This window comes from Sphaeramia orbicularis, chromosome 8, assembly GCF_902148855.1.
Source record: "Sphaeramia orbicularis chromosome 8, fSphaOr1.1, whole genome shotgun sequence".
NCBI lineage: Eukaryota > Metazoa > Chordata > Actinopteri > Kurtiformes > Apogonidae > Sphaeramia > Sphaeramia orbicularis.
Window position 1 is genome coordinate 51,203,586 of NC_043964.1, and position 18,498 is coordinate 51,222,083.

At 36.9% G+C, this 18,498-nt stretch overlaps 1 protein-coding gene and 1 long non-coding RNA gene across 7 annotated transcripts in view; both read right to left on the bottom strand.

Annotated features, from left to right (window-relative positions):
* rbfox1 (RNA binding fox-1 homolog 1) overlaps positions 1-18,498 on the bottom strand; it is a 268,652-nt gene that overhangs the window by 201,901 nt on the left and 48,253 nt on the right. The gene's annotated exons all lie outside the window — the stretch shown is intronic.
* On the bottom strand, positions 864-12,692 carry LOC115423936 (uncharacterized). Its single transcript, XR_003936030.1, has 3 exons — positions 12,680-12,692; positions 10,833-10,834; positions 864-940 (listed from the first exon to the last, which is right to left on the bottom strand). It is a non-coding gene; the product is annotated as an uncharacterized LOC115423936 (long non-coding RNA).

Here is an 18,498-nt window from a genome sequence, read left to right on the forward strand (position 1 = left end):
GAGCTGAAGGAGGTTATGTTTTTATAAGCTCTGGTGATCACCTTCCACACAGGGCCGTAGAACTCAAAGGCCTGATGGACACTTACCTGTGGGCCCCATGAACATAGGGGCCCCAGGCTAATCTGTGCATGTAAATCCTGCAATGCCCCTTGTATCATGTATGATACATACCCATCAAAGGTGTATAGTTACTTCACTAATTGCTAATTTAAGTTCATTTCTGCTTTTTTCAATTAATAAAAAAATAAGTTCTATTTTTTTTTTATATATATATATAGATTTGTTTTATTTTCTACTCAGATTTTTCCAGTATTTTTTTTTATATAGATTTGTATTATTTTGTGCTAGAATTTCTTAATCATTTTATGTAAATTTCATTTTGAACTGGAATTTTTCAACCATTTTATAGAGTTTATTATTTTGTACTGAACTTTTTTTTTATATATATAATTTTACTGATTTTCTTATTTGCACTAGAATTTGTACGGATAATGAATGAATGAATGAATTTATTTTAGTTTGTACATCAATCATTGCACATTAATCATAATAAACATAAAAACCAAAAAAGGAATAGGCTAGAAGCAAAAGCTTATTTTTTTTGCCTATCCTTTTCACCTAATACACAGCTTACATCAACTTAAATGTGTACAGCATCGAGCATTAACACCACAAAAAAAAAAAAAAAAACATATCTACCAATTCAATATTCCTAAATAATTTTAGACTTAAGGCACGTTTTTTTTTAACTTCGCCATAATAATTTCTGACAATTTTAAATCTATATTCCCGAATGTGAAAATAGCAGTCTGACTGAAATATAAAAAAAAAAAAAATCAGCTTCGTAGGACAATGAGGCAGCGTCATTTCAACTGGCTTTCACTTATGTTCATAGAAAATGACATCCTGAAGACCACTGACTTCAAGCCAATAATAATTACTGTACATGGTTCTCATAGGAGCCCCAGTACACTGCTTTGCCCGGGGGCCAATAATGTTATTAAGACGGCCCTGCTTACACGACACAAAGGACAACATATTTAAAGGTAGTGGCTGTTTCCAGTCATATGCTATGGTTTCTCTAAAGCTGTGTTTGTTACAGTAAGTAAGGAAGTAAATTTTATTTATAGAGCACTTTTCACAGACAGAGTCACAAAGTGCTTTATCAATTCAAATCAGAATCAAATTAAGTTTACAGAGACCCAACAGAATCCTTAGAATACAGGTCTCTCTAACCCTGTGGATCAATGGAAGCTCTACTGTAGTGTAGTCCTCAAACTAAGGCTCCGTTCAGACTGCAGCCAAATGTGGCCCAAACCCGATTTTTTCGCTCATATGTGACCTGTATCCGATCTGTTAAAGACAGTTTGAACAGCACTAATCAGATTTTTTTCAAATCCGAACCAGGCCACTTTCTTACGTGGTCCTAAATCCAATACGAATCTGATATTTTACAATGCGACTTCAGTCTGAACAGCCAGGTCGCATTTATCTGACCTTTACGTCACTGAAATGCGACAAACGTCAAAATTCTGCGTCCCAGGAGGAGGAGCAGCAAGAAAACGTATTTCCTTCTGTAAACACAGAAGGCCTGCGTGGTCACATATTACGTCAGGACCTCTTTTGTGGGTCACTTCAGGGTCGCGTTCAGTTCATGTAATATGAACGAGCACACAAAAAAATCAGATTTCACCAAAAAATCTGAATTGTGCATTAAGACCTGCTGTGTGAACGTAGCCTAAGGGTCGTCCTAGATGACGACAATGCTGAGACTTAGTTTTCCCTCTTATCCTGAGACTGTGAAGAGGTGAAAAAAAAAAAGAAAATAAAAATTCAAGATACGTATAATATGAAACAAAAACATCTTTCATAATAACATAAGAATATTTAAAAGAATATAAATAGTGTAAGAGATGGAATAAAAGGTAAACTAACAAAAGACAAAACAGACAAAATGAAAATTCCATAAAAGATCTAACAGGATGAAAACGATGTAAAATACAAAACAAAATGTACAAGGATAAAAACTCACCTTTGTTCCCTGATTCTGTGATTTAATGTTTATACTGTATATAGTAAAATAAGCCACACTGTCCCCTGTCTTCACATCACAGTATGAATAACAACACAACAAACCATTAAAAAAACTACTAACAATTGCTTCAGGTTGTTTATTGCTGAAACTAATCCTAGTGTCGGAGGAAAAAAATAGAACGTCTTCCACTGCTTTCAAAAAACCTGGAAAAAGGAAATGATGACAGTAAAAGCAGCTGGGACTATGACCAAAAATATAGGAAAAAGACAAAAAAACTACATAAAAAAGATTATTTATGGTTTTAAGCTTTTCTGTATGGTCAGAAAATGACAAAAACTAAAATTAAGGATTAAATGTTTGTTCAACATCAAAATCGAGAGGAGAAAAATTAATGTGAATATAATAACCCCTAAAGACAAAAGAAAAACATTGCAAATATAATTATCACCATTGGAAAATAGGTATCGATTACAGTGATTATCATTTTATTGGCTTCACCTCAAAAGGATCCAAATCAGTTACCTGAGCTGAAGTTTGAATGAATGAATATTTTTCTTTATTTTGGTTAAATACGAAAACACATACATATAAAGAACCTGCAATTAACACAATGGGTAACCGAAAAAGGAAGAAGGTGAAGCCAGAGGCGTATTTCTGCTTCTCCTACTCCCATCATTTGAATTACCTGAAAGTTGCAGCAAATAAAACATTAACACAAATTAGTCTACATTCAGTTTCTGAAGTCACTTAGAGAATATTTTACTTTCATAGCCCTTGAGAATTTGACAAATTAAAGCTTTTTTAAAAGTCGACAGCGAGCTACACAATTTCAGTTCATCCTTCAACTGATTCCATAATTTGACCCCAATAACAGAAACACAGCGATGTTTAACATTTGTTCGTACTTTACATGTTTCAAACACAAACATCCCTTTTAAATTACACTGGTGTGCTGAATCCAAAAATCACATTAATTTTGCTCAATCAGGTCAACTTCCTAAACTATGCTACATATTGGCTTTTTAACATTTTTGCTTACATTTATGGGCATTTTCACATCATATGATACAAAATTCTTTCATATTTCTTGCAATAAACGAGTTCTGAAGATTTTACTTTTGCCAATTTATGATTAATGGTTTTTTTTAATATTACAGGTGAATGAAATGGCTTCGACTAGAAGATCTTGCAAAAATAAGCCAGATGTATTCTGTTACATCTGCGGTGAATACACCATTGTACCCAACAGAATCAAGTCACAAGTTTCATAAAATGTGCTTACCAATCTTATTTTGGTATTGAACTTGGTGACCAAGATAAAAATTCAATAAAATAAAATAAAAATAAACAAAATAAAAATCAAATTAGCAAAAAAACCTGACCTGATTGAGAAAAACAGATGTCATTTTTGGATTTAGCGGTGCGGTGCAAAATAGTCCTAATTCAGTTGAAAAAACCTAGACAACTTGCAAAAAAACATTTTTTTGTAACCCAGTGTTATAATTCCCTTCTCTTAACTTTTTTTTCTTTTTAATACAAACAGCAAGACTTTTGTTCTTATTTACTTATTTATTTCAAACATGCAAAGAAACAAAATAAAACAAAATGAAGCAAATGAAGACAAAAACAAAATAACATTTAAATGAACAGAATCTATCTTCAAGTACGTCTGAATTTTGCATGGTCAAAAAGGAGTAGGAAGAAATATATACTTATTTAATCCAACCCCTCAAATGCTTTTACAACTTTAGCAATAATCAAACAATAGATTTTTCTTAATTTTAGCATTCAGCCACTACTAATACATAATGCAGTAATTGAATTATACACAACATGATCATGGCAGTACAGTCATATAAACAGACTCAACAATTCAACAATTTTCTTCAATAATTACAGCATATTTATCAAAACAACATTATCCATAAACAAACATCCCTCATCGTCATTATTAAATTATGTACCTCTCGAGAATCAATTCTTTGTATCTTTTTGTAAACTGAATTATGTTTGGTATTTGTTTTATCTGCGCGCACAAAAATAATTTCCATTGTTTTAAAATACACAATATCAGGAAATTTTAATATACCAGATCCTACAAAAAATTGATTACTTTAGTTGTCTTATAGAATTAGAATCTTTAGTAACTGAATTATATAATAAACACAAATAATAAGACAGATGAGGACACTGGCATGTTTAACATTTAACAATGTAGAGCTCAAAGCCTCATAGTTTGTTATCTTAAATACATATGTCAAAGTGTCTATTATGAAGGATGCCGTGCCATGCACACACACACACACACACACACACACTCTCACGCACAGGCTCGCTGGGCATACTTTGCATATTGTGCCTGCAGCCAGCAAATTAGTCACATCTGAAACAGTATAATTAACCCAGAGGAGCTTAACCCACTTATCACAGAGAGCAGAGAGCGAGAGACACACACACAGAGAGAGAGAGAGAGAGAGAGAGAGAGATGGACTCAACTCACACCATCTCCTACACTGATTGATTTGTCTCATCAAGCCCGTGTGTGTGTTTATGTGTGTTTGCGATGGGCTGTGTGACTCACCGACTTGCTTGTACAACATCAATAGCTTCTTATCCAGTGCATTACTTACATGCAGAAATGAAAAAAAAAAAAAAACAACAACAAAAAAACAGTTCCTAAACAGGAGGTACAGAGTTAACATGCCAACAAGGAAACTGGAACAAAAGTTCAATCAGAGGTTTCGACTAACTTTATATCAAATACATACATTTGTAGAACGTTTTAAGTATTTACATTGTAATTCCAGGTGGTTGGCTGTGCTGCTCTGTCCTGTTCAACCAACAACTGAACATCTGAGGTAATCAGCTCCAAGTTTGGACACATTTTCAGTATGGACTACAACCGCTGCAGCTGACAAACAATTATGTTGTACTCGTCAGAATTCTTGACCTTATATGTGCAAATGTTGTGACGAAACTAGTTATCGGCGTAACAAATTAAGCAGGAATTAAAACAGGTTGTAGAAATCCATGTGATTTTTGCCAGAATGAATATAAAGATAGCTTTGAAGCACCTGGAGGGTTCAAATTCAAACTGTATGAACTATTAGGGTCCAAATACACAAATAAACGAACCAAAGACTGCCCCGATTCCAATACCAGCATCGGCTCCGATACTCAGTGTGTGTACTTGCACTTGTACTCGTAAAAGTAATCCAATACAACTGCACTGATACCGCTTACGGCCATTTGGCATTCACAGTTCAGTGCAGCACGTACGCGGCGGAGGAATAATGTGTGGGGAGTGTGAAGAGTATGAAGATTTTTCAAAACAAATGACGGTGATAAAAGTAACGCTGACTGACAGTAACGTTAAAGACACAGATGGATACGGACGCAGCGTTCTGTCCGTCCTCTGCGTACATTCCATCCGTTTTCCAAGTGTTCACGGATGCATACCCAGATGGAGAATACCAGCAGGAACCGTGGAGGTAGAGGATCTGTTCAAAGAGCCGCTGTGTGAGTTAGAGAAAAACTACTGACAGATTTATGACATCTCTCCAGGGCTGGGCCTGTTTCCATCCTACTGATAATACTATTGAGTTACAGAGCAGTGCGGACCGCCGCCAGCGGAAGTGAAACGATACTTATGGCTCATTTCTCTTTTCTCTTCCTGCTGAAGCTTTGCTTTTAAACCTTACCAGAGAAAACGCTGCAACATTAGTATCCACATTAGTGTTACCTCTGTCGTCTCCATGTTTGTTATTACTGACTTTCTTCTTCTTCTCAAAAAACCTTACTTTTCTTCATGGTATTTGTCCAGTATGGTTAATTAAGAGCGGCGCCCCCTGGTGGATTAATTGTGACTCCAACACATTAAATGTCAGTAGCAGCACTTTGTTCGAGTCAGGCTGATGACAATGACAATAAAGCACATTTACAAAAGGAACTAACAACTGGAATGGGATTATTAAGTATTCATATTGGTACTCGGTATCGACATGTAATCAAATTGTACTCGGCCTGGAAAAAAGTGGTGTCGGTGCATCCCTACCAAAGACTAATAAAAGTGGGTTTAGCTAAATATGAGCCCTTTAAAGTCCAGTTTTAGTCCGACTAACACAATAAGTCAGTTTTTTATGTGTCCTGTAAGCCCACTGACTAACACTGATGAGATTTACTGCTTTAGTTTAGATATTTATTTATTTATTTGTTTGTTTGTTTGTTTGTTTGCTTGTTTGACAGGGACAATGCAGTCAAACATAGTTACAAGTTTGCAGCTGATGTGACACATATAGAGTTTATAGCTAGTGTTAATTCTCAACTCCAGCCCGCGGTTGGGCTCTTCCACAACACTGGAGTACAAGTATAAAATATACATCATTTGAAACGATCATACCATACAATTTGATAATCCAAATCAAATGGCAAAATGTTTATTCAATACATGGAAAGTGTCTAAACTGTTTGGCTGGTGTCACAAAAGTAACTCAGGCCTTGTGGGGACTCTCTTGTAGTGATCAAATTCATCTCCCGTCTATAAGATAATTACATTTGAGTAAAGACTTGTTTTTAGGTCGCAGTAAGCTTCAGGCATGTAAGAAATGAATTCAAGTCAATGTAATGTCCCCTAAACACATGGAAATACAACGTGTGTGTGTGCAGCCTTGCATACCTCAGCATTTTTCTCCACATTATTCTTGGTCATTTGATTTGAGAGGCTCTCAAGATGAACCTGCCGATGCAAGCACTTTTGCAACAGCAGCACTACACACTCAAACACACAGACACACACCAAAGATCTTTATGAGACTGTCGATATTCAACTGCAGAAAAATGATCACTATGCGCGCACACACACACACACACACACACACACACAAACAGTCTGTCAGTTAAATGATGCACACCTGCAGTCTTTCTGCTGTCTCTTCTGCTAATGATTGCAAATGACCTGAAAACTCTCGTCTGTATATTCCCATTCCAGTTGCTATGTGGCAGATAAAATGTGTGTGAGCGTCTTTTAGGCTGAACGTGTGTCTTGTTCAGCCGTAACACAAATTCTTTAAGACATTAGAATGAGTGGTCACTTATTAGGTGTTAGAATTACACAGTTGAAGAATATATAAAACCTAAGCATTATATAATTAGAATGTAATATGTTATAATCATGATAACTATTAGGGGTGTGTATTGGCAAGAATCACAATACTAGGATCATACGATATGATACATCACGATATATCATGATACTGTTAAAAAGACCATTTTTTATTTGTTTGTTTTTTAAAAATGATTATTTCCTTGAAGAATTGAATTACAGTAGAAATAGGCACAAATATTAAACACATTTTTATTTGATCAGAACAGGATCTAATGCTATATCATAAATGTTCCTGTGGCAAAACTTAAATGATGTTTTACAGACATTACAGTTTAAGATCCTGTCCAAATGTTCATATTCTATTAGTTCAGAACTAACATCAGAACATTATTTTTGTGCGATATCAACAAAGGAACTAACATTATTTAATAAAAGAGTGTTAAATAATAATAAATAAAATATAAACAAAAAAGAAATACAAAAAAACAAAAATGAACCTCCACATATCTGCATTTGAATAAAGACCTAAAAATATCGATACAGTACTTTGAAATATCGATACAGTATTGTGAAATGAAATATCATGATATATTGCAGAACCGATATTTTCTTACACCCTTAATAACGATGTTTTGTAATTTGAACATAATATGATATAGCTATGATTCCTGTATTTTGCTGATTTGCTCTAAATTGTGTGACATATTGACAGTGGGAGGTTAAAGGTTTCAAAGGGTAAAACCGAAAAATACAGAGTGTTACAGGTGGGTTAGCTTGGTTTTTAGGAGGGTAGAGTGTGGGTTTAGAATGGATCAGGGAAGAGTAGGATGTTACATTGTCAGACTAGGAATATAGATAAGAGTTTATAAGGCCTGGGGCAAGGTTATTATCGTTAACAAAAGCTAACAAAATGGCAAAAACTAGAATTGAAAAAACATTTTCGATAACTGAAACAAAAACTATATTTAAAAGAAAAAATGATAACTAAATGAAACTGTATTGTGTGTTTACAAAACTAACTAAAACGTATAAAAATTATGGATAAAATTCCCTTCGTTTTCATCTTTGTCAATGTCGGATTGATACGAAATCGATTTATTTCACTTGAGCAATTTTAGCAGGCAGCACCATACGGCACTTCAAAGTCCGTCACTTGTCGTCCTTATTCTACCTGGCAACATGGAGACTAAAGTTGGGAGAAAGCAGCAGAGTCCTGTATTAGATTTCTTTTAGGAAGATACAAGATATGAAAAAACTAAAACTAAACTAAAACTAAGCATTTGGGAAAAAAATGAAAACTAATAAAAACTAGCAAACCTGCTCTAAAAACGAATTAAAACTAAGTGAATTAGAGGAAAAAAAGTCCAAACTAAATTAAACTATAATGACAAATCCAAAATTATTATAACCTTGGCCTGGGGTGCAAGGACTGGGGGGAAGAATGAAATGGTCAGGTGTAGCGTGGGTGATATGTGAAAGTATCGGCTGAAGTTAGGAGTAGGAAGACAACACCCCATAGAAGAGAATAAAGAAGCAGGAAAAAGATAATTCGGCTCTTGAGGACGGGGGGGCAGATGTCAGATGTCTGTTGGCCAGGGAGTCTGATTCTCTGTAACCTTGGGAGACCACAGATCTGTGTAAGTTTGATTAATGTTCATGAAATGATTGATTCATTGTTATTCTTAAATCCTGTTCCAGGTCTGTTTTATGGTCAAGGTAATAACCAATGTAATGCACGCTGGGGATAGAGAACTGGAGTCAGATTTATAAGTAGAATCCCAACATTGGACAGAAAAACCTGTAGCTTAGTTTCCTCCACTGCAAATGTAATGCATATCAGCAGCATTGTACAGTTACACAACTGAGGACAGAATAGATCCTGTTCAGACCTTGTGGACCAAACCCCAGGACTTAATGGGCCAAATTATTAGAGATATATCAATAAACTCACATGTTATTGTTCTGGACAGACTGGAGAAAGAAAAACAGAATAATGTGTCTCATGTTAAAGAAATTCTTTAGGAAGTTAAATCTCATTCTTAAGTCGTCACATAGTGCCACTTAAATGTTGTACTCACATCAAGATAATTGGAGTGTTTTAGTCCAGATTTTACCCCTCCCAACCAAGGACAGCAAATGCCAGATTATTTTATGTTTTATCATATTATCCTACAAGATTATCCCGTGGTCTGAGGTGAATTTGTCTCCGAAATGGGTCAGGACCAACAATCAAAAATATTTAACTTGTTCAATATTTACAACTAGGGATGCACCGATACGAGTATTGGCATCGGCTCCAATACTCAGTGTGTGCACTCGTACTCGTACTCGTAAAAGTAATCCGATATATGTGATTCGATATATATCCGAATAATGTGTGGGGAGTGTGAAGAGTGTGGAGATTTTTCAAAATAAATGATGGTGGTAAAAGTAACGCTGACTGCAAGTAACGTTAAAGACACAGACAGATATGGACGCAGTGTTCCGTCCATCGTCTGCATACATTCCATCCATTTTCCAGGTGCTCACGGATGCGTAAACAGAATGAGAATACCAGCAGGAGTACGGAGCGGTGCGGACCGCCGCCAGCGGAAATGAAACGATACTTATGGCTCATTTCTCTTTTCTCTTCCTGCTGAAGCTTCGCTTTTAAACCTTACCAGAGAAAACGCTGCAACATTTGTATCACATTAATGTTACCTCTGTCATCTCCATTTTTGTTATGACTGACTTTCTTCTTCTTCTCAAAAAACCTTACTTTTCTTCATGGTATTTGTCCAGTATGGTTAATTAAGAGCGGTGCCCCCTGGTGGATTAATTGAGAAACGCTCATTCCAACACATTAAATGTCAGTAGCAGCACTTTGTTCCAGTCAGACTAATGACAACGACAATAAAGCACATTTACAAAAGGAACTAAGAACTGGAATGGGATTATTAAGTACTCGTATCGGTACTCGGTATCGGCAGTACTCAAATGTAAGTACTCGTACTCGGTCTGGAAAAAAGTGGTATCGGTGCATCCCTATTTACAACCAAAATTCTTCGTGTGTGGGGAAAGCTGACAACTCCTCAGTCATGACTCCGTGAATTGTGACGTGGAACGGAATGTAGCCAATCAAGAAGCGAGCTGTCTGAGGAACGGGGAAGCAGGGTAAATAAAAACAAGCATGGCCGACCTGAAACAGCTTCAGTGGACCTCAGAAATGGAGGACCAGCTGGTGGAGCTGTGGGAAGCCCGAGAACGTGTATTCAACGTCTCCGCAAAGTTGTACCACAACCAAAACGACATGTTGTGTGTTGTGTTTTCCGGTTGTTGCTATATTTCTTCTCCATTTTTGTTAAATCATGTTTGATCACGCACGATTTCTGGCTTGGAGGAGTAGATTCTAGACTGGTGGTGGGACAGAATTGTTATGTGTGTGGTGTGCTGGGTTGAGATTATCGGAGCACACCATACATAGTACCATCAAAACTGTTCAACGCCTGATTGTTTATCTTGATGTTTCGGGTCTCTACCAGATAAAAAATCTCTTCAGATTCAGAAAATCCATATGTGTACCCAGGTTTAGTCAGGACATCATGACATGTTCATTCATTCACCTTCTGAACCACTTTGTCCTTGACAGGGTTGCGGGGGTGCTGGAGCCTATCCCAGTTACCTATGGGCAGAGGCGGAGTTCAACCTGGACACGTCTCCAGTTCATCACAGGGCCGACATATAGAGATGAACAACCAGTCACCCTCACATTCACATCTATGGGCAGTTTAGATTAACCAATTAACCTATCAGTGCATGTCTTTGGATGGTGGGAGGGGCCAGAGTACCCACACAGAACCTATGCAAAGTCCACACAGAAAGGTCCGCCTCAGGGAATCAAACCCAGGACCTTCTTGCTGTGAGATGATAGTGCTAACCACTGCACCACTAATAAATTCTTAACTCTTAAAATATTATTTGTGACTGAAGGGATTGTAGGATTTCAATGAGGCATTACTAACCAGCTTGTGACTCTTTACTACGTATCACTCAGTGTCAAAACTCCTAAAAACACACCTGCTTTCTTCAGACGTTAATTTCACCACCTGAAATGAATGTGGAAATTTGCACGGGTCTTTTGTCGATTAGATGGTTTTGGCAATGGTGCTTATTTGCATAGAAAAGGGCTGATTTTTTTTTTTGTACTAAATGGATGAATATTCCCTCATGTACGTCGTTACTAATGACTCCTTGAATGCAACCTTGACATTACCTGCTTGTGTGTGCAGATTGTGGTGAATGCCACTGGTTGTAGGTCCTATGTGAATTACACACTATTTTTCTCATTTGCACCATTTTTGTGCTCACAATTCATCTTTTTTACATTAATGTGCTCCTGACACTAACTCTGATTTCAACTGCTTATGTAACTTTAACCAAGTTGGTTTTTAAGCCTATACTTAGTCAAATTGTAACCATGGCATTGTGGAGGTGCTCTGCCCATCAACAGATCCACCATTGCAGTTTTGCATGATATGCCAATTTCGCTACACCCGAAAAGCCACCTATTGCAAGTGAAAAAACTTGTCATCGAAAACGGGAGTTTTGGCAAAATTGTCGATTTTCCTTTAGGTAAATTTTTATGTGCAAGTTATATTTGTGCAATTTGAGAGTCAGTAGAACAGCAACTATTGAGAGGTACAAGTAAGTTTTTGTTCCCATTTTAACTGCATCATGATTTGTATGTTTGTCACTTTAAGATCACTATTAGCCAAGAAGTCACATTTTTTTTCCAATGACAGTAAAAAAAAACCTCTAGTACTATGTTCAGCAGTTCAAAGGACTGCATCTCTCATCACATGTGATACACACCACCAACACAAAACCAGCCACTGCCTTGGCAGACTGTACGTCCAAAAAATCACTACAAATCTGATCATTTTGAAGCTGCAGAGGCATTTTCATCAGCTCTGATCAGATCATGAACAGACACGTTTGCAATGATGTCACCTCCATGACTTTCGAGTGTCTTTTTATTTACATTTGTTCACAGTCTGTTCAACTTTACCACAGACTGTGGCTTTGGTAACTGGTGAAATTATCCTTTATATCTGGTGTCAAACTCATGTTAGTTCAGGGGCCACATACAGAACAATATAATCTGAAGTGGATCAGACCAGTACAATAATAACAGTGTTGTATAAAGTACTGGAACCAAAAAATGACTTTGGTAGAAGTTTAAGTCTACGCCTGAAATGCTACTCAAGTTAAAGTCTTCAAGTATCAGGTATTAACTGTACTTAAGTATATCAAGTAATCTACAATAAAATGTACTCAGTAATGAAAGCAAGAGTACAAATAAATGTTAATAACAACCAAAGGCAGTCAGAATTCTGAATATTCCGCTGCTGCTCACATCAACAGGTTGAGCGTGGACCATCATTTGCACATATACATTATGCGATAAGGCCCAATGATAAATCAGCTTCCTGAGTTTGTTGCAGTCACCGGTGATCTCAGCGGTGAAAACACCAAATTTCCTTAAATTTCTTTTTTATAACGAGTAATAATACTGTGTATCAAAATTGTATAGGAGTAGAAGTATGCAATTGAGTACAAATTATCCTAAAACATACTTGAGTACAGTAGTATTATTACTTTATTACAATGTATGGACTGCTACCTTCTCTAAATAATATGTTAAGATGTAAGTACTGTATGTACATCATTCTAACAGAAGTCTAGTCTAGTGTGTGCTAACAGGAAAACAGACTATCTGGAGCAGAAGGATATGTACTTGGTTTTTCTGAAGGCCAGGCTCAAACTGCAGGAAGTGCACAGTGATTGACCCTAAATTTGATGATGAGTAGTGATGATATCTGCTCAAGGCCAGAGGCAGCGCTGATGTTTAATATGGCATATGCAAATACGTGTTGATTAAAGACCAAAGGAGACAGGGACAGATACATGCACGCAAGAGTTAAATACTTAGAGTCCACCTATGGTTTCTTTCTTGCAATTTGAGGTAAAATGCAATTACACTACAATCTGGTTCTGATTCCCCTACATTTTCTTTCAGTAAATAATCAAAACCCAGGATCAGAACTAATTTGGTGGACCATTTATATCTGTGCCACACAGCTATTATATCCTCCTGAGTGTTTTTTTATATAGCAATATATATCGCAAGGGTAAACAAAAAATTGTAATGGCAGTTTTTTCCAACATCGTGCAGCCCTAATCTGGCTGACAAACCTTTACCCCATGATGATGATAGTGATGTAACGCCAAATTTTAATAGTTGCATTAAAGTAGTCAATGGACACCTGCATAAATACGGGTGCTGTTTTGCTCATTTTCAGAAGATTCCATTCAAATTCACAATGTAACTGGATGAAAACCCACCTTGGGACTCTGCTGAACTTTGCACAGAATCTAGCAGGAAGTGTAACACCAACCACAGGACTTTCTGAAAGAACATAATATTTAACACAGTGTGTCAAATGTGTAGTCCTATAGACAACCAGCCAACGCCATGATCATGGTTTAGTTATGATTAGGCATTAGAGTAACTTGATTAGGGTTTAAAAAAGTCAAGGATAAATAAAAGAATAAATAAAAAAACAAGTGGTTCCAGGCAAAACAAACCCCGCCCCCCGCTCGTATTGTAGCTTATTTTGGCATCGATCCAGCTGATGTCATCATGATGTCAGCATATCGATTGCCTCTGCATATGTGCCAAGTTTGAAGTAAAATGAAACAAAATTGATGTTTTTACAGACATTTGAAATTTCACCCATTATAAGTAAATGGGAAAAAAAAATGATTTAAAAAATTCATAAAAAATGTGAACTTTGACCGACTTTTCCCAAAATGTAACCACATCTATTCTGGATCACTGGTGATCTATAAACCCAATTTGGTCTGGATTCAACCAATAGTTTTGCTGCTAACAAACAAAGAATCAAACCGAACCAAAACAACAACCCCTGCCTCCCTTTTGGGGGGGGGGGGGGGTGGATGTAGTAAATAAATGAGACAAAGATAAACACAGCATCTAATTGGAGGTGACCAGGAGTCCCTTGTGGTGTTCTGTCTTTTACCACCACATCCACCTGCTCAGGTTTGTGCTCTTTACACTTTCCAGCGTCCAGTAGTCTTCTCTCTATTGCCCTGCGTGTCATAAAACTGATGCTATCGCGGTGCTCAGTACGTTGAAACAGACGCCAAGGACTCATAACCGAACAGAATGTGCAACTAGGGAGTGAGAAGGGTCTCCTCATATCTCACATCAGCTACAAACAATAGAGATTTCACTGTCAGATATTCAAAATACTAAAATTATGCAAACCGTAAGCCCGGACTTTGTATTTACTAAAATGCTTTAATTACAATGTACTTAAATGATTTCAGTTTTATTACATTACTATAAAATGTTCAGTGTATTCCATTAATTTGAAGACATAGTCAAAAGTACGAAGAAGTTGAATGGATTTAAATCACTCAGTTTCAGTCATGACCACACCTTTTTATCTCAGCATTGCATTGTGGGTATCGGGCATGTTGTTGAAAATGTGTTATTTTTATGTGCAGGGGTTCAACAAGGTTGTGGTGTTAGTGTTAATTTGGACTTAAAGTGTGTTTGGCAATGTTTATTGGCCTTTTTGTGTTTGTTTTTGTATTTCTGTAGAGCTGCACCATGAGTCAGAGCCATAGGCCAAGCAATGGCTTTCCTGTTCAGCTGTGCTTGTTCTTGTTCTATGAACATCTTTATGCCTTGCCAAATGAAAAGCACTTCTTGTACTGGCAAATTACATTGAGCTAACTTCCTGCCTAACTTTCATCCACACTACAATTTATTAAGTTGAATAATTAAACAAAGCAATTTATATTGCAAAATATTGTAATTTAACCCTTTCATGCATGAATTAAGACAACCTTAGTTGAGTTATTTTTTTATTTTTTTTTATTTTTTGACTGTTTTTATTCCTCCTTAGACATGAATAAAACAATAAGATTGGGTTTTTTTGGTTTGTTTTTTTTACACAGATGTACAAAAATGTCCACTCAGCTACACCATGAATTTTATTCTTGGAGCAAAGAAACATGTATTTAAAACCCAATATCGTGAAGTGATATGAAAACAGTGAAATGACACCATATTTAATGCAGCTAATCTGATGTTTTCTCACATTTTAACATATTCTAATACTAATTATTTCTCACTTCATGGAGATAATATGCAAAAAATAACAATTAACAATTTATTTCCATTCAAGAACCAATCAAGAACAGCAAAGTTACAGTAATGGTATGAATTGCAGTTTATGAGATGATGCTTAAGCGTCCACTGTTTTGGCTGATATGGAACTAAAACGACAAAACCCATGAATATACAAGAGAACAGCTGGAGAATAGCTGTCCACTGTAGTGACCACTATGCATGAAAGGGTTAAATCAACTTGGAATTGAGTCCAGTGAACTGATGATATTAAGTCTAATGATAATACACAGCAACTGACATTGCAACAAATTTTAAGTTAAATTAACTTGGCATTTAGTGTGTTGTACTTGAAATAGCAATTTCGTTCAAATCGAGCATTTAAGTTTAATACACTCGAGCGTTCATTACTCATTACTTAAATTCTTTAAGGCAACCGGTTCCCTCAAATTTTTTAAGTAAATTCAACTTATCCAGTCTTAGAGTGCAGAATGGGTATTTTACAAAACACCACATTCTATAGAGGAACTCCCAGACCAGAGAAACATAATGGGTACAGAACATTATATTGGTTACAGGTCATGATATAAAGTGGTAATGTAGATCATACCTTCCTTCTCATTCCCCTTCTGAGTGTGTGTGTGTGTGTGTGTGTGTGTGTGTGTGTGTGTGTGTGTCAGTATGATCAGCACATTAAAGGAAAGGCTAGAACCATATGTTAATTATGTAAATGATTGGCTTGAATCAGGCTCAGCCATGTAGCAAGTTAGTGGGGTAAGGAGAATGTGTAGATCCTGCACAAACCCAATTAATATTCATCTGGAATGCGGAGTGTATGCTGGTGGTTGTGCATGTGCATGTGCGTGCGTGCATGCGTGTGTGTGTGTGTGTGTGTGTGTGTGTGTGTATGCGTGTGTGTGTGTGTGTGTGTGCATGTAGCTGTGGACCAAGTGAGGATGAATTAATAGTTTGATGAGGGATGAAAGAGCTGGAGTGGCTCGGCTCTGCTCCCCATCTGTCTTCACCTCAGTCACCTTTGAACATACACACACACACACACACACACACACACACATGCACACACACACACGCCCCACACAGACACACACATGCACACACACACAGCTGTAGAGAAGCCATCTGTGTCCAGTGAGAGGTGAATATTCCATATTACAGCCAGACAAATGGGGTAACTTGAATTTTAGGACATCTAAAGCCACACAGTGAGTTAGTGTAGGATCCACATGGACTCTGCTGGCAGACCCCAGTCCCCCTAAGGCACCCCCCAGTCCCCCCCAGCTGCTCCATGCACAAAAACAGACACACATATGCAAGTACAACTGCATACAGTTAAGACAGGGTCCAAGCACCAGACCACTGCTGACAGATGTACAGCAGAGGAGACTGCTTTGAGACAGCAAGGGAAGCTGAACTTTATCGAACATTTCAGAAAATTAACGGACAGAATTGCATTGTTGAATTTATAATAAACATACAAATTACATTGACATGCAGTTAATTTTATGGCTATGTCGTTCTGGTCAGCTGTTCATCGTTTGCTTTCTGACGCAAAGGGTTAGAGTAATGTTTTTTCATGAAAAAGTTTTGTGAAACACCACAGTTTTGCTTTATGTATTGAACAAATATGAAAATAAGACAAAATACATGCATTTAGTGCCATTTTCCAAACTATAATTGGGTGCTTCTATGAAACTGGTCCCTAAAAACTAAAAATTCAAACCAGATGTAGACGAATGTTATAAAGCAAGTTCGGAGGCACTTTGGGTCTATTTTAAAAACAAATATTTACTGAGATTAAAGAGAAACTATTTTTCAGATAAAACACATCTTTATATTATTTTTTATACAAAAATCTGCATGTAACACAGTAAAAAGGACGTGAAAATTATGTGCTACTATTTTTTCAAATATCTTTTTATAGTCTCACAGGTACATTTTGGGAATTGAACTAATTTTTCAGGGCAGAGTGTTTCACAAAAATGACCACTGCTGCAAAATCCTTCGTGATTTATATGCGTTTAACTGGGCAGGTTCTGCATGTAACATGAGTGGACACGATGGGTTACATACGAAACCTGGAATGAGACTGAGATTCATGAAAAACCCACGTGAGGATTAGAAAAACCACTAGGATCGACACATTTAACAGTGTCTTTATTTATAGTCTATATAAGACCATTTAGACATGTTTTCAGATCTAATGCACTGACACCTAGGTAGGTTTTACCATCCCAAATTTGATCCTATGTTTGGCCCCACTGTTTGATTAAAAATTCATTAATTATGGGATGGCTCAGAGCAAGAGTATAATTTTTTTTCGCATTTATCTGAGGTCATCATTAAGTCCATCCTGGGGGGAAATATGTCTACGTTTCTCTTTTATTATTGGGTCTAAGAAGCTGGAAAAGTGCCAGATACCAAAATAAACCCAATTTCATAGAAGCACCCAATTCTGAAAATATTACAATAGTTCAATCAAAAGTACAATTGAAATGTAAATGTGTTTGTTAAACCAAATCTAACTTTGTAGACCCACCATCAGGTCTAACCCAGTCTTTGTACTGAATCCACTTCCTGACAGGATGCCTATGTTTTTCTTTGTAAATGCATTTCCATCCATCCATCCATCCATCCATTTTTAGAACTGCTTAGTCCTCCATAGGGTCTGGGGGGTACCAGAGCCTATCCTTATGAGATTCTTCATGCATTCATTACACATGACATTCACCATGGAATGTGAATTTATTAAGAGGAGTGCTGTCTTTGGTCTGGTAATGGTCCAGTCCATAAAGGTTAGGGTTCAGATTAGATTACAGGCAGCCATCTATCAGCTGCAGTACTTTACACATCATGGTTTTTGTTTTCAGACTATATTTATTGTATTACTGTGGTTCATTCTGTGTGTGTACTGCCCCCACCCCCCACCACCATCCAAACACATGCACCTTTACAGGTTAACTGAGGTGTGAATGTGAGCGGGAATGGCCCTTCGTCTGTTAATGTCAGCCCTGTGATGAACTGGAGACACGTCCAGGGTCTTCCTTGCCTTTGCCTGTTAATAACCAGGATAGGCTCTGGTACCCCCGGGACCCTCTTGAGGACTAATCCTGCCTTCACATTCTATGGGAATTATGGTAA